This window comes from Salvia splendens, chromosome 21, assembly GCF_004379255.2.
Source record: "Salvia splendens isolate huo1 chromosome 21, SspV2, whole genome shotgun sequence".
NCBI classification, from domain to species: domain Eukaryota; kingdom Viridiplantae; phylum Streptophyta; class Magnoliopsida; order Lamiales; family Lamiaceae; genus Salvia; species Salvia splendens.
In genome coordinates, this window is record NC_056052.1 from 14,553,524 (window position 1) to 14,569,524 (window position 16,001).

The 16,001-nt window shown below is 42.3% G+C and overlaps 2 pseudogenes; both read right to left on the bottom strand.

Annotated features, from left to right (window-relative positions):
- Positions 1-10,433: 10,433 nt before the first annotated feature.
- Positions 10,434-11,023, bottom strand: LOC121784264 (annotated as a pseudogene).
- Positions 11,024-13,214: 2,191 nt separating this feature from the next.
- On the bottom strand, positions 13,215-13,819 carry LOC121784266 (annotated as a pseudogene).
- Between the last annotated feature and the right edge of the window lie 2,182 nt (positions 13,820-16,001).

Below are 16,001 nucleotides of genomic sequence, written 5' to 3' on the forward strand. Positions count from 1 at the left end.
CATTTTCTTGGATAGATTTGGGCTCCAATTAAATTGTGTTGTTGGGCTCAAGTTAATGTAAGCCCATGTTAGAAATATTATTATTTAGTTAGATTTTTAAATAACTAGGGTCCAAGCTATTTTGTAGATAGACAATTGGACTCTACTTAAATTTGCAAAGCCCAAAATAAATTCATACTTTATATTTTCGTATTTTACTTCGATAATTAAAATTCATGGGTCTTTATTTAATTTTGTTAACTCGTTCTTCACAAACAAAAATTAAAGTACGTTTAACGACACAACTTATATTTGGTGTTGTTCCAAATATAATTCCTTCAACCATTCCTCGATTACGCACGTCGCCTTCCATAAGAAAATATTCATCTCCGCGTATTTCCTTCGTCATGCTAAATATAGCAATATCGTCGTCATTCCTTCAACGAGACCTTCAACATGTCTCCCAACGTTCATAATTAACTAAAAAAAAGTACGTCCCCTTTCACATTAAACACATAAAACATACTACTTCCCAAAACACATTTATCGAGGGGCATATTATTCGAAATAATTTTATCAATTATTTCGTTACATAAATTAGATTCGTACTTAAAGGTACGAGTGTTACATTCTACCCACCTTAACAGAAATTTCGTCCCGAAATTTACTCATTTCTAATGAACAACTCCGGGTATTTCTCTTTCATTTTATCCTCCAGTTTCCAAGTAGCCTCCTCGTGACCATGATGTTTCCAAAGTACTTTCACGGACGCGATCGACTTATTTCTCAATTCTTGCACTTTCTTGTCTAGAATAGCTTCGGGCTTCTCCTCATAACTCAAGTCGGGATTCAAAATCATTTCCTCCTAATGACCCACGTGTTTGGGATCGAACACGTACTTTCGTAATTGTGACACATGGAAAACATTATGCACAGTCTCAAAACTCGGTGGTAGTGCCAACCTATACGCTACGGGTCCCACCTTCTCAAGAATTTCATAAGGCCCTACGTATCGTGGCTTCAACTTCCCCTTTACGCCAAACCTTGTTATCCCCTTCGACGGAGATACTTTCAAGAACACCTTATCTCCCGTATTGAACTGTAAATCTGTACGCCGGACATCAGCATACGACCTTTGTCGGTCTTGAGCTTCCTTTATCCTTTGTCGAATTTGTCGCACCATCTCAATCATTTCTTCGACCGAATCTGGCCCGAGTATTCTTCTCTCACCAACCTCATCCCAGTAGAGTGGTGATCTACACTTCCTCCCATACAATGCTTCATATGGGGCCATATTTATTGTCGCCTGGAAACTGTTGTTATAGGCAAACTCGATCAATGGTAGTACAACTTCCCAATTTTCTCCTCTGTCGAGAACCACGGCTCTCAACATGTCCTCGAGAGTTTGAATCGTTCTCTCGGACTGTCCATCGGTTTGTGGATGGAAAGCAATACTAAAATTCAGTCGAGTACCAAGCTCTCTTTGTAGGCTTATCCAAAATCTTGAAGTAAACCTGGTGTCTCGGTCTGACGTGATTGTCACTGGCACTCCGTGTAGTCGAATGATTTCTTTCACATAAATCCGGGCTAGTTTGTCGGATCCATGAGTTATAGGGATAGATATAAAATGCGCACTCTTGGTGAGGCGGTCTATGATTACCCAAATGGCTGTATTCCCTTGCCGGGTCTTTGGTAAACCCGTCACGAAATCTATGGCGATATGTTCCCATTTCCACTCCGGAATTTCCAACAGTTGCAGCTTCCCGTAAGGTCGTTGATGTAAAGCTTTTACTTGTTGACACGCCAAGCATTTCTCCACAAACGAAGCTATGTCCCTCTTCATTCCATCCCACCAGAATGATCCCTTCAAGCCCTAGTACATCTCTGTACTTCCAGGATGAACGGTGTATGGAGTCTCGTGTGCCTCGGTCAAAATTTCATTTCGAAGTCCTTCGTCGCTCGGCACACAAAGTCTCCCTTCGTAAGTGAGGGCATTATCAGCCTCCTCACGAAATTTCTCTTGCTCGCCCTTCCTCACCTTCAGTCGAACTTTCTCCAAATTTTCATCATTGCGTTGACCCTCTCTTATCCTTGTCCACAGATCGGGTACAACTACCAAGGTGGCGATCTTTCCTTTCACGGTCTCCGGGGCTCTCACTACTTCCAATCGCATCTTGCTGAATTCGTGAATCAACTCCGCTTCCTGAGTGAGAAAGGTAGCCAATTGTGGTTGGGCTTTCCGGCTCAATGCATCTGCAACTACGTTTGCTTTGCTCGGATGGTAGTTAATACCACAGTCATAATCCTTGACTAGCTCGAGCCATCTGCGTTGCCTTATGTTCAAGTCTTTCTGTTCAAAGAAGTATTTCAGACTCTTGTGATCGGTAAAATCTCACACCGAACTCCGTAGAGATGGTGCCTCCAAATCTTTAATGCATGCACAACGGCTGCTAATTCCAGGTCATGAGTAGGGTAGTTCAGCTCGTGTGGCCTCAACTGACGTGAAGCATAGGAAATCACCTTACCGTTCTGCATCAAAACACATCCAAGTCCAGCCTTAGATGCGTCAGTGTAAACCACATAGTCTACTCCCGATTCCGGCACGGCCAGAATAGGTGCGGTGGTCAACTTCTCCTTCAACAACTGGAAACTAGCTTCACACTCCGGTGTCCAATTGACCTTGGTCCCCTTCTTCAGTTGTTGAGTCATCGGCCTTGCGATTTTTGAAAATCCTTCAATAAATCTCCGGTAGTATCCTGCCAGTCCCAGGAAACTCCGAATCTCATTTGGGGTCTTTGGCGCCTTCCACTGTTGTACGGCCTCCACCTTTGCGGGGTCAACTCGAATTCCTTCGGCCGTCACAATATGCTCCAGAAAATTTACTTCCCTTAGCCAGAAATCACACTTACTGAACTTGGTGTACAACTTCTCCGTTCTCAGTGTCTCTAGTATGATCCTTAGGTGCTTCTCATGCTCTTTTTCGTTCTTCGAGTAAACCAGCACATCATCTATGAACACCAGGATGAACTTGTCCAAGTATGGGTGGAATACTCGATTCATTAAGTCCATAAATACTGCAAGTGCGTTTGTCAGTCCAAACGGCATTACTACAAACTCATAATGCCCATACCTCGTTCGGAACGCCGTCTTGGGTATGTCTTCTCTTCGTACCCTCAGCTGGTGATATCCTGACCTTAAATCCATTTTTGAAAATACCCCTGCTCCCCTGAGTTGGTCGAACAGGTCATCTATTCTCGGCAGAGGATACTTGTTCTTGAGAGTTAATTTGTTCAATTCCCGATAGTCTATGCACATTCTCAGTGTCTCGTCTTTCTTCTTCACAAACAGCACAGGTGCTCCCCACGGCGATACGCTGGGTCTTATAAAACCCAAGTCCAGTAGTTCTTGTAGCTGGATTTTGAGTTCTTCCAACTCTTTCGGTGTCTTCCTATAAGGTGCTTTCGATACAGGTGCGGCTCCTGGTTCCAGATCGATAGTAAACTCCAACAGTCGGTCAGGTGGAGGTCCTGGTAACGCGTCAGGAAACACGTCGGGGAACTCACGTACTACCGCCACATCTTCAACTTTTCTTTCTTTCTTGTCATGTCCTTGTAGGTAAACGAGATAGGCAGGATGCCCCTTTCTAATCATCGTAGTTACTTGAAGTGCCGATACCACGTAAGTCCGCTGATTCATCGAAATCCCGTGGAAGGTAGAGGGCTCCATCCCCGGGGTTTTGTAACGAGATTTGCCTCTTTTGGCATCGAATAGTGGCATAGTTTTCAGCTAGCCAGTCCATCCCCAGAATAATGTCAACGTTATCCATTGACATAACATGTAGGTTGTGAGCCGTTAAGCTAAGTTCCCCCACCATGCATTCTATGTTCGAGCAAGATTGTGAAATGTCTATAAGGTCTCCTACCGGTGAGTTCACGTTCATCTTATGTTCAAGTTCATCAACAGGAAGTCTTAAAGCATTTACGCAGGAGTGCGATATAAAGGAGTGCGACGCACCCGTATCAAACAGAACAGCAACAGGCATGTCAAGTAATGTCCCCATACCTGCCAGATTATCCTGTTTTTGATCTCCCTGTGCAGCTTTAGCTTGCTTGCGTCCCAAGGCATAGGCCCTAGCTTGAGTGGGATATGGTAGGCGACGCTGCTGCTGCGACTGCTGAGGTGGTGTAGGATTCCCTCGAGGCCCATTCGGTGTTTCCCCAACTCCAGTGTTATTGTTGTTCGGGCACTCTTTGGCGAAGTGTCCAACTCCACCACACTTGTAGCACACGTTTGTCCCGACTCTGCATTCCCCATGTGATTCTTCTGACATTTGGCGCAAGGAGGTGCTCTCTGATGGTACTCTCCGCTTTGGTATGGAGTAGTTTGTTTTCCTTTTCCCCGGGCAGAGTTTGGGGTACCTTGGAACCTCTTGTTGTCAAACGGTTTGCGGTTCCCGTCCGACTTTCTTTTGTCTCAGAAATTCTGCTGTGGGTGGCGTCGGTGGTGTTGGAGTAGTGGGTGTAACGGTCTTTTCCCGTGGCATTACTTCCTCCACGTCCAGTGCACGAGACAACGACTCGGCATACGAGAGCCTTCCACGGCATGCTAAAGCCATCCTGATTTCGTGCCTCAGACCGGCACAAAACTTTTCCGCCATCTTCTCGTCAGTATTTACCTGCTCTGGTGCATATCGAGACATATCGCATAGGGCACGGTCATATTCCGTCACTGTCATCCGCCCTTGCTTCAGATTGTAGAGCTCGGCCTCCTTAGCCTTGCGGTAATTCCTCGGAATATATTTGTCATACAGTTCCTCCTTGAAGTCTTCCCACGTCAGGGCGTCTAGTTGTTCCTGCGTTATCGTTCGCTGCTTGGTCTCCCACTAAAACTCCGCGGACCCGGTAAGCTGGTAGGTCACGCACGATAGGCGCTCCTGATCGGTGCACCTTAAGAACTTGAAGATGCGTTCTATGGCCCGAATCTAGGTCACAGCCTTGGCCGGATCTCCCATTCCATCGAATACGGGAGGACGTTCCTTCGGAAACTCCTTCTCAATATTTCGTTACGGCTGTGGCGGTGGTGGAGGTGGTGGTGGTGGTGGTGGTTGTCCTTCAAGGCCCACACTACTTTGGGTCTCGTTGCTTGCCTCATTCTCGTGATGAACGGCTGCACGTCGCGGAGGCATTCTGTTCAACACACGTGTTAGTACAAAAGTCCGAATTTACCATCACCATACCACACCACACCACACAACCTTTCCAAAAGCGATTTCACAAGTTTTCTCATACATAACAAGGTAAAACGAGCACAACGGTAAAACAACGGGAATTTTATTAACTTAAAACAAAACAAGTACTTGTTTCCACAAGGTCTTTGCAACAATACCAAAACTTCAAAGAAAACATTACACAGTTCGTCAAAACAAAAACATTCGAAAGCTAACAAAACAGAAAGAGAACACTACTCCTCGGGAGCTCTCTCAATGTTCACCCCTCCCTCGCTTTTGACTTCAATCTCCCTTTCAAGGGGCTCTTCCTCGGGGTCATCCTCTTCCTCCATGGGATCCTCCTCGTCTTCAAGAGGTTCTTCCTCATCCTCAAGGGGTTCTTTTTCATCTTCAAGAGGATCTTCCTCCTCTTCCTCATGTTCTCCCTCACATAAGTAGCTACGTCGATATGCTTATCGACTACAAGGACTTCCGTCGCGGGAGGTGCGGAGGTACGCATTTCAAGCCTCCTCCTCTTAAGGAAGTTTGGTTGCGGCGTCTCACCCTCATACCGACCCCCGCTGTAGGAGTTGCGACTCGATGAGGATGCCTCCCTCCTAGGTGGGGCATAGGGTGGTGGTCCGTCACGAGCATCGTTAGGTTATCATCTAAGGATAGATGTTTCGTATTTTATAAACGTAGTAAATTGCAATTTCGTCAATCTTTCGATCCAGCGTTAGTCGCGCTTCACAAGGTTATCCTTGTCCCGTCATCTCATCATCCCTTGGAATTTGCTATTTTCTACGCCTCATTCGTTCCATCAATTCACATATCGTCTTTAAGTGAAAGAAGTTCGCGCGTATGACTAGCCTACATCTAAGGCCCTTGATGTCATATCCCATTCTTCATCACATCCAACATGCCTTATCCAAAACATTTTACCTTCTTTCTTGTTGAGCGCGGCGAGACGGAATGTTGAGCCTTCAATGAATACTCTTTTAGTCTAGCGAAACGAGTCTAGACTAGATTGAATAAAAGACTCTCGGTCCAGAGCGGAAGGAAAAATTGCTCTGATACCATTCTGTCACGACTACATTTCCTAAGGATAGGAAGCACGGGGAATCGTGACTAGTGGGGAATTAAGAAGCGGGGAAGAAGGGGGTAGCAATCAAGGGAATACGAAATATCGATCAAAAGATGAAATTTCATTAATCAAACAACGTTCAAATCCCAAAAATACATAACGTAAGTGACATAGTTTGACAACTCAAAGGAAAGTAAAGAGATTCTTAAAAACGTAGAGTAGCGGAAGCAAATGAGAGTTTAGCTACTACTATGTATGAAGACACAATAGTAACCAGAACAATTATTGAATATGTTTCTTTAATCATCGCTCAACATCCTCCGCCTCCCGACCTCGCTCAACCTGCACATAGGGAAAACATATGCAGGGGCTGAGTACTTGATGCACCCAGTGAACTCATGCCCGAAATACATTTATCGCTAAGATATGTCAAGCCATCATAGAGTGAATCTCGGGTTTTTCTTTAAAAAGGTCGAGAAACACCAAAATCATTCATTAAAAAAATAGTGTCTGCGCAGACAATCATCATCCTCCATCATATACCATATCTGAACCATCATGTGAAACGTGAATGTGGCCACAAACTCGATCATTGGACTGGCCGACCTAGGGGACGACTCACGATCCCCATCAGTGCACTAGCCTAAGTAGGGCTTAGACCCTAGTTAGACCCGAATTCGTTAACCATCAAAGTCTTGTAGAGTTTTATTCTAGTAGACAATCAGATAGGCAATTTCAAAACATAAAACACGGCATGACATACTATTTAAAAACCATCCTTATTACACCATAAACATACCAATTTAAAATAAAAGTTAAAGTAATAAAGCCCACCTCAAAAGCTTAGGATTTCCGTAAATAGTTCCTCGTTCCGACTTTTAGCGTGCGGGCGAACCACCTTTTTGGAAAATACATAAAGTTCACATCAATTCTCGGTAACGAAGGTATTTAGAATGCATGCACTCTAATTAAAATCTTTTAATTCATTTTCTCGGTTTTCATGCGTTTTCGATTATTCGGCGGCCGCCCAAAGCGTCGCGTGAGACGCCGGTCGGCTGCTTACGCTCGTTCTTTCCTGCGTTGACTCCTCGTATTTTCCATGTCGTCGAAAATAATTTCTAAAAAAATTATTTAAGCGTATACTTTAATTATCGCAATTATTTATCGTTGAAAATATATTTTTTTACAATTAGGATAGAATTATTCATCCTTCAAAATCATTCCGGGAATTTAAATTAAATTTTCCCGCGATTAACTTAAATTAAATATCGGCCCACACCTTAATTATCTTCCTCATTTCCTACTTCCAAATAAATTTAAAAGCCCAAAAAAGAAATGCCCAACTTAAAAATTAAATCCTCCCCTAAATAACATTTGGCCCAAAAAGTAAAGGCCCAAAACATTTTTTAAAACAAGCCCCATTCTTTTATCTCTCTCTCTCTATCTTACTCCCTCCCCCAAATCTACTGAATCACAGAAACGCAGACTTTCCCCATCCCGCCGCTCGCTCCGGCTTACCGCCGCCATCGGAGCTGCCGCCAGAGTCACCGGGAAGTCGCGAAGCCGCTGCTGTCTCGCCGCGACGCCACTGCTGCTGCCACGGGGGAGAGAAGCTGCTACTGTTGCGCCGCCGGAGGGACTGCTGGTCGCCGACCGCCGTTGCTGGAGTCGCCGGACAGCGTTGGGGTCGCCACTGCCGCCGAGCCGTCGAGAACCGCCGCGGTCAGCCGCTGCCGGCAGTCTCCCCTTCCCCAAAACCACTCCGAACAACTCCGATTCAACCCGCAAGGTGTATTTTTATCATCAAGTTACGTTTCGCATGTTCGATTACGTTCGGCGAGCATTCGATTAGTTTTAATTGTTGAATTGTTTGAGTTGGTCATGGAAATGAATTATGGAATGATGTAGGCAATATGTATATACAACAATTCATGCTTTGTGGATGGAAGAGAGATTATACCTCAAATTGGTTTGGTTTTGGTGGTGAATAGACAAGAATGGTGAAAAATCCTCCTCCTGCTCCCTTTCTTGGCACTCTCGGCTCCCTCTCTCACTCTCACTGTTTTTTTTTTCTTTTGTTTTGCTTGAAGTGTTGAAGTGGAAGGGTGGGGAAAAGATAAATAAGTTTAACACTTAAGTGACTCTTGATTTCTTTGTGGAGTTACTGAGGGAAGATGAAAGGTGAAGAGAGTTGGAGGTGGAGAGCCTCCCTGGAACATTCGGCCGAGAGGTGGAAGGGAGAAGGAAGGAAGAAAAAATTTCTTGGGCTTGCTCCCATTTTCTTGGGTAGATTTGGGCTCCAATTAAATTGTGTTGTTGGGCTCAAGTTAATGTAAGCCCATGTTAGAAATATTATTATCTAGTTAGATTTTTAAATAACTAGGGTCCAAGCTATTTTGTAGATAGACAATTGGACTCTACTTAAATTTGCAAAGCCCAAAATAAATTCATACTTTATATTTTCGTATTTTACTTCGATAATTAAAATTCACGGGTCTTTATTTAATTTTGTTAACTCGTTCTTCACAAACAAAAATTAAAGTACGTTTAACGGCACAACTTATATTTGATGTTGTTCCAAATATAATTCCTTCAACCATTCCTCGATTTACGCACGTCGTCTTCCATAAGAAAATATTCATCTCCATGTATTTCCTTCATCATGCTAAATATAGCAATATCGTCGTCATTCCTTCAACGAGACCTTCAACATGTCTCCCAACGTTCATAATTAACTAAAAAAAAGTACGTCCCCTTTCACATTAAACACATAAAACATACTACTTCCCAAAACACATTTATCGAGGAGCATAATATTCGAAATAATTTTATCAATTATTTCGTTACATAAATTAGATTCATACTTAAAGGTACGGGTGTTACATCAACATACCAGACATGAGAGTTATTCAGACCATTCAACACCTTCACATAATCATGTATGTCAGACAATTGAATAAATATATGCTTTGCATTAAAAAAAATTCCTAGACATAACACCCACAAGCTTGAGATTACCTAAGGCGTTTTGAATTTGGTGGGTAGGGGGATGGAGTGAGAGAATTTTCCAACGATGGCAGGTCCTATACAGTCTACAAGAATGGTAGTTTCATTAGCCGAAAAATATATACACGGTTTACCCTCAACAATGCGGACCTCGCCACGCTTATCGGCACTTTCACGATCAAGCAAAATAGGAACTTCCACCGGCTACCCCGACCGTAGAACATCAGCCATGGATCGGCCAAAATGTATGTTCGGCTGCCCTCCATTAGAATTCTGGGAATGATCATTTTCGACCGAGTTGGATGCCCCCTCACGGTACGGTTCATTGTCCATAGCAGCTGCCCATGATTTGTTTGCATGTTTTGGGTTCGGTGGGATTTAAGGTGTTGGTTTTTTCGGCTGGGGAACATGGGTGGGTACAACCCCTGGGCTGCTCGGCTCGGCGCGGCACTGCCTCCGGTAGATACCGTTTGTGCATTTCTCGTGGAATTCAAGGGAGGAAAATCCGACATGGCTTCATCCACGAGAGGTACTGATTCTGGGCATTGTACCGACAATATTTGAGCAGTTTGACGTGTTGTTCGAACTCCAGAAAATAATGCAGCAGCCATGTCTTTAATTTTTAGAATGGAAGTGGGTTAGATTAAGAGTGATTTCTTTTTCTTTTGGGCTGCTGTGATGGGGAGTGTAAACTTGGAACGGGTTAGGTATTTCTTTTTTGTTTGGGCTGTGGGATTGTTTTTTGTTTGGGTTGGGGATTTAATTTTCGGTGGGGCAGAGAGGTAGGATAATTTAGAGGGGGGCGGTGGTTTATTTTGGTTCATGGTTTTGGGCTAGGAATTATCAGAAGATAAGGGGGTTTAGGTCTGGGGCATTTGGTGGGGAGAAACAGTAGGTCCAGTAAGAGGACTTACCTATTGGGGGGGGATTAAAATTCGAGCCCATTGAAGGAAGCCCGACGATAGAAGCCGCTCCAATTTGCTGCACAGCCAGGGGTCGACCCTCCACAAGATCAAGATTTTTTTTCCTCATATTGCAGCAAAAAATTTGACTCCCTAATTACACCAGGATTCTCGGTTTTCTCCAAATCTGGTGAGTCAACCATTCTATCCAAACCGCAGCCACTAATTATGGGATGATTTTGGGAAGCTGCAGCCATTACCTCCATAGCATATTCGAGAATATTGGATGAGGGTGATTGAGGATACGTTCCTCCGCGAGTTGCCATAATACTTCCAAAATTCTCGGCTGATTGTACTGCTGTTGATTGAATGTATGGTTCTCCTGCAGAAATGGGTTTGGATTGATTTGCTGATTAGAATCGGAAGTAAGTGATGCGGAAGAAGCAAGAATGGTATTCAGCCCAAGTGTCGGTGGCCTGGGAGGTACTGTTGAACCTAACTGCCACTTCTTGGCTTCTGACTCTGATGGAGACCCGCCTCAACTCTAGTGGGGGACTAGAGAGGAAATAGAGATGGATGCCTTGCAGACAGGACATCCAGGTTGCTCATATGACTCAACCGATGAGCTCTGAACATGGAGCCATTTATATATACATGGTCAGCGACTCAGCAGTACAGGTGACCGTAGAGAGTTACCACAGGTTCATGACACGACTCTAGACATATATTGCAATTAAAGCCTCCGTTTAGGTTTTCAGGCACTATAGCTGACTGTGAGACCGAATTCCACCGTTTGTACGAGACCTGACCCACTGATCCCAAATGCGTACTTGGGGCACCACTCATAAGCCATGATAACTACAAAAAGATTACAACATATTAGTAAAGGCATGCTATTTTTTATATTCATGCTATAGAAAAACAAGTTGGCTGCATTCTTGAGTTGAAGCTGGATCGTAATGGAGATTATTTAACAGATAAAATGGTCAGCACTGCCACAAAAGAACGAGACATGTTAATTTTCCAGACTGGATTATCTCATTAAGTATTATACACATTTATTCTGAAGGTGATGTGTCCAAGAGTTACTCGTCACTTCAGTATTAGACGAGGTCTGAAGGTGTTTTTTATCATATTAAACTTTAGCACACATGATAATTTCGTCTCTCAAGAAACAACCAAAAAAAAAATCCAACATAGTTTTCAAACATATCAATAAGAGTTGATCATGTTCCATTAGGTTTATAGTTGATGGTGTCAATTAAAGATTTCTACTTAGCTCTAATAATTACAATAAAGACAAGAGTAGATTGACCAAGAATATAAATGTATTAATTTTAAGTGGATGAAGAAAAGAAAATGAGAAAGAACTTGAGACAATCCTCAGTAATCATGCAAAATGAGGATCCAAGGAACTTAAAACACAACTTTAAACTCCAAGCTGTTTCTGACTGATAATTAGTATATCTCATTTCCAAGCATGATTCACATTTAAAACGAAATCAATCTCCAATTCGGCTTTTTCTCAGCAAAATATCTTGTCCAGCATCATTTCTCCCTTAAAAATTTAAGCCTCTTACTATGATATTAATCCTTCCAAACCAAATGCTATCCATTCCAAGACTCTCAATCCTTCAAGATTCTCAAACAAATAGTAAGGCTAAGTTAAAGGATTCCAAAGTGAAATCCAAAGAAACAAACAAATTGCAACCCCCCAAAGTAAAAAATCATAAATCCTAGATGCGGAACTCACTTGCTAGGAGCAAAATCGGAACATCTACTTTAAACCTCTATTTATTAAAATGTATTAGTAAAACATTCAATCAGACATTATCATGTCAGTCAACACATAGAAACTCTCAAGGAATTTCATAAGTCATCGCCTAACAAAAACAAACCGCTGATGGACAATAAAGCTTTAAGAGAACAAAGGAGTCCATTTTCATTTTATCTTCTATCAACTGAAAACAATCAAATAAAAAATTCACTCACCTTCAATTAAAAAAAACTCACACTTAGCCCATTGCTTGGTCTAAGTGTGAGGAGTTTGTTTGTAAATATGTTGTTTTTGTTTCTTTTCTGTTTACCTTATCCCTCTTAGCCCATTGCACAGTCTAAGTGTGAGAAGTTTTGAATACATAATATGTTTGTATGTTTTAGGTTTTTATGTGTACTTCTCACACTTAGCCCAATGCTTGGTTTAAATGTGAGAAGTTGGTCTGAAACTTGATAAGCATGCTTGGTTTAGAACAGGTGTTTTGCTGCCTTCTCCCACTTAGCCCACTGCTTGGTCTAAGTGTGAGAAGTTTGGTTTTCCGCTTGTGCATTTCTCGTGGAATTCAAGGGAGTAATTCAAGGAAGGAAAATCTGACATGGCTTCATCCAGACATGGCTTCATCCACGAGAGGTACTGATTCTGGGCATTGTACCGACTATATTTGAGCAGATTGACGTCTTGTTCGAACTCCAGAAAATAATGCAGCAGCCATGTCTTTAATTTTTAGAATGGAAGTGGGTTGGATTAAGAGTGATTTCTTTTTCTTTTGGGCTGCTGTGATGGAGAGTGTAAACTTGGAACGGGTTGGGTATTTCTTTTTTGTTTGGGCTGTGGGATTGTTTTTTGTTTGGGTTGGGGATTTAATTTTCGGTGGATCAGAGAGGTAGGATAATTTAGAGGGGGGCGGTGGTTTATTTTGGTTCATGGTTTTGGGCTGGGAATTATCAGAAGATAAGGGGGTTTGGGTCTGGGGAATTTGGTGGGGAGAAACAGCAGGTCCAGTAAGAGGACTTGCCTGATGGGGGGGATTAAAATTTGAGCCCATTGAAGGAAGCTCGACGACAGAAGCCCCTCAAATTTGCTGCACAGCCAGGGGTCGACCCTCTACAAGATCAAGATTATTATTTTCCTCATATTGCAGCAAAAAGTTTGACTCCCTAATTACACCAGGATTCTCGGTTTTCTCCAAATATGGTGAGTCAACCATTCTATCCAAACCGCAGCCACTAATTATGGGATGATTTTGGGAAGCTGCAACCATTACCTCCATAGCAGATTCGAGAATATTGGATGAGGGTGATTGAGGATACGTTCCTCCGCGAGTTGCCATAATTCTTCCAAAATTCTCAGCTGATTGTACTGTTGTTGATTGAATGTATGGTTCTCCTGCAGAAATGGGTTTGGATTGATTTGCTTATTAGAATCGGAAGAAAGTGATGCGGAAGTAGCAAGAATGGTATTTAGCCCAAGTGTCGGTGGCCTGGGAGGTACTGTTGAACCTAACTGCCACTTCTTGGCTTTAGACTCTGATGGAGACCCGCCTCAACTATAGTGGGGGACCAGAGAGGAAATAGAGATGGATGCCTTGCAGACAGGACATCCAGGTTGCTCATCTGACTCAACCGATGAGCTCTGAACATGGAGCCATTTATATATACATGGTCAGCGACTCGGAAGTACAGGTGACCGTAGAGAGTTACCACAGGTTCATGACACGACTCTAGACATATATTGCAATTAAAGCCTCCGTTTAGGTTTTCAGGCACTATAGCTGACTGTGAGACCGAATTCCACCGTTTGTACGAGACCTGACCCACTGATCCCAAATGCATACTTGGGGCACCAATGCTCGGCTCATAAGCCATGATAACTACAAAAAGATTACAATATATTAGTAAAGGCATTCTATTTTTTATTTTCCTGCTATAGAAAAACAAGTTGGCTGCATTCTTGAGTTGAAACTGGATCATAATGGAGATTATTTAACTGATAAAATGGTCAGCACTGCCACAAAAGAACGAGACATGTTAATTTTCCAGACTGGATTATCTCAGTAAGTATTATACACATTTATTCTGAAGGTGATGTGTCCAAGAGTTACCCCTCACTTCAGTATTAGACGAGGTCTGAAGGTGCTTTTTATCATATTAAACTTTAGCACACATGATAATTTCGTCTCTCAAGAAACAACCAAACAAAAAAAATCCAACATAGTTTTCAAACATTTCAATAAGAGTTGTTCATGTTCCATTAGGTTTATAGTTGATGGTGTCAATTAAAGATTTCTACTTAGATCTAATAATTACAATAGAGACAGGAGTAGATTGACCAAGAATATAAATGTATTAATTTTAAGTGGAAGAAGAAAAGAAAATGAGAGAGAACTTGAGACAGTCCTCAGTAATCAAGCAAAATGAGGATCCAAGGAACTTAAAACACAACTTTAAACTCCAAGTTGTTTCTGACTGATAATTAGTATATCTCATTTCCAAGCATGATTCACATTTAATACGAAATCAATCTCCAATTCGGCTTTTTCTCAGCAAAATATCTTGTCCAGCATCATTTCTCCCTTAAAAATTTCTGCCTCTTACTATGATATTAATCCTTCCAAACCAAATGCTATCCATTCCAAGACTCTCAATCCTTCAAGATTCTCAAACAAATAGTAAGGCTAAGTTAAAGGATTCCGAAGTGAAATCCAAAGAAACAAACAAATTGCAATCCCCCAAAGTAAAAAATCATAAATCCTAAATGCTGAACTCACTTGCTAGGAGCAAAATCGGAACATCTACTTTAAACCTCTTTTTATTAAAATATATTAGTAAAACATTCAATCGGACATTATCATGTCTGTCATCACATAGAAACTCTCAAGGAATTTCATACGTCATCGCCCAACAAAAACAAAACCGCTGATGGAAAATAAAGCTTTAAGAGAACAAAGGAATCCATTTTCATTTTATCTTCTATCAACCGAAAGCAATCAAATAAAAAATTCACTCACCTTCAATTAAAAAAACTCACACTTAGCCCCTTGCTTGGTCTAAGTGTGAGGAGTTTGTTTGTAAATATGTTGTTTGTGTTTCTTTTCTGTTTACGTTATCCCTCTTAGACCGTTGCACGGTCTAAGTGTGAGAAGTTTTGAGTACATAGTATGTTTGTATGTTTTAGGTTTTTATGTGTACTTCTCACACTTAGCCCAATGCTTGGTTTAAATGTGAGAAGTTGGTCTAAAACTTGATAAGCATGCTTGGTTTAGAACAGGTGATTTTGCTGCCTTCTCCCACTTAGCCCACTGCTTGGTCTAAGTGTGAGAAGTTTGGTTTTCCGTTTGTGCATTTCTCGTGGAATTCAAGGGAGGAATTCAAGGGAGGAAATCTGACATGGCTTCATCCAGACATGGCTTCATCCACGAGAGGTACTGATTCTGGGCATTGTACCGACAATATTTGAGTAGTTTGACGTCTTTTTCGAACTCCAGAAAAGAATGCAGCAGCCATGTCTTTAATTTTTAGAATGGAAGTGGGTTGGATTAAGAGTGATTTCTTTTTCTTTTGGGCTGCTGTGATGGGGAGTGTAAACTTGGAACGGGTTGGGTATTTCTTTTTTGTTTGGGCTGTGGGATTGTTTTTTGTTTGGGTTGGGGATTTAATTTTCGGTGGGGCAGAAAGGTAGGATAATTTAGAGGGGGCGGTGGTTTATTTTGGTTGATGGTTTTGGACTGGGAATTATCAGAAGATAAGGGGGTGGGCTGGGGCATTTGGTGGGGAGAAACAACAGGTCCAGTCAGAGGACTTACCTAATGGGGGGGATTAAAATTCGAGCCCATTGAAGGAAGCCCGACGACAGAAGCCGCTCCAATTTGCTGCACAGCCAGGGGTCCACCCTCCACAAGATCAAGATTATTATTTTCCTCATATTGCAGCAAAAAATTTAACTCCCTAATTACACTAGGATTCTCGATTATCTCCAAATCTGGTGAGTCAACCATTCCATCCAAACCGCAGCCACTAATTATGGGATGATTTTGGGAAGCTGCAGCCA